The sequence below is a fragment of the Sinocyclocheilus grahami genome, unplaced genomic scaffold, assembly GCF_001515645.1.
Source record: "Sinocyclocheilus grahami isolate Dianchi unplaced genomic scaffold, SAMN03320097.WGS_v1.1 scaffold878.1, whole genome shotgun sequence".
Taxonomy (NCBI): domain Eukaryota; kingdom Metazoa; phylum Chordata; class Actinopteri; order Cypriniformes; family Cyprinidae; genus Sinocyclocheilus; species Sinocyclocheilus grahami.
The window spans coordinates 190,905-191,868 of record NW_015506057.1 but is presented as its reverse complement, the minus strand read 5'-3'; the positions used below and the strand labels follow the sequence as shown (position 1 = coordinate 191,868).

Here is a 964-nt window from a genome sequence, read left to right as displayed (position 1 = left end):
GTGTGTGTGTGTGTGTGTGTGTGAGACAAATGCACACAAACTAGAACCAAATGATTTACCTAAACTTTTAATAGAGGAAACGCCAGCTCCATTTTCACTCCCCTTCAAATTCATTAATGAATCCTGTTCAACATAAAGTAAAATTTATAAAACATATTCTTAAATACATGCAGTATTATTATGTTAAAACCAGAATGGGTTCAAACTGACATCCTTGCCATTGATTGGTCTGCCATTCATCAAATTGTCATCCTCATGGCCTGGAGTCAGATCCTGCTCATCTGAAGGAGACGGCGCCACTATGAAAACCTTGGTGACGACTGCACTCTGACGGCCATCGCTGCATTACATTACAAATGGTCTTTATTTAGGTCAGTTTATATTCAAATTTGTCATTTGGTGTTTCTTCAACTACAGGCACTATTGACTTTTAGAAAATAACTTTTCTTTTTACGCTCTCACTAGTTTATTTAATTTGTCTACTAATGGATATATAATGAGAATTCTGTAGAATTTTTCTGAATATTTCGAGTATATCTAAAATAATGTATGGGCTTTAAAGGGGTCATATGATGCAATTTACATTTTTCCTTTCTCTTTGAAGTGTTACAAGCTCTTAGTGCATAAAGAAGATCTGTAAAGTTGCAAAGAATAAAGTCTCAAATCCAAAGAGATATTCTTTATAAAAGTTAAGAGTCAACCACGCCTACCTAAAACCGCTCGTTCTAACACGCCCCCACATGTCTACGTCACGATGTGGGAAGATTTGCATAACGCCGCCCAAATGTTCACGCAGAGAAAGAAGGCGTAACTTTTATTCTCGCTGTAGTTGTTGCTGCTGCCGCCATGTTGTGAAGGCGCTGTGTGTTTCATTGTGAAAGCGAAACTACTTTGTTTCGAGGACAAAGTCCTCGATATCCGACGATATCCGCTTCGTCATGCCTGGAGCTGATCCGTGCTGGTT

The 964-nt window shown here is 38.5% G+C and overlaps 1 long non-coding RNA gene across 1 annotated transcript in view; it reads right to left on the bottom strand.

Moving 5' to 3' along the window:
- Positions 1-55: 55 nt before the first annotated feature.
- The window catches only part of LOC107563554 (uncharacterized), a 5,474-nt gene continuing 4,565 nt past the window's right edge, over positions 56-964 (bottom strand). Inside the window, exons 2-3 of the long non-coding RNA XR_001606115.1 lie at positions 211-340; positions 56-123 (exon numbers count right to left, since the gene is read on the bottom strand). This is a non-coding gene — a long non-coding RNA (uncharacterized lncRNA). The remainder of the gene's footprint in view (positions 124-210; positions 341-964) is intronic.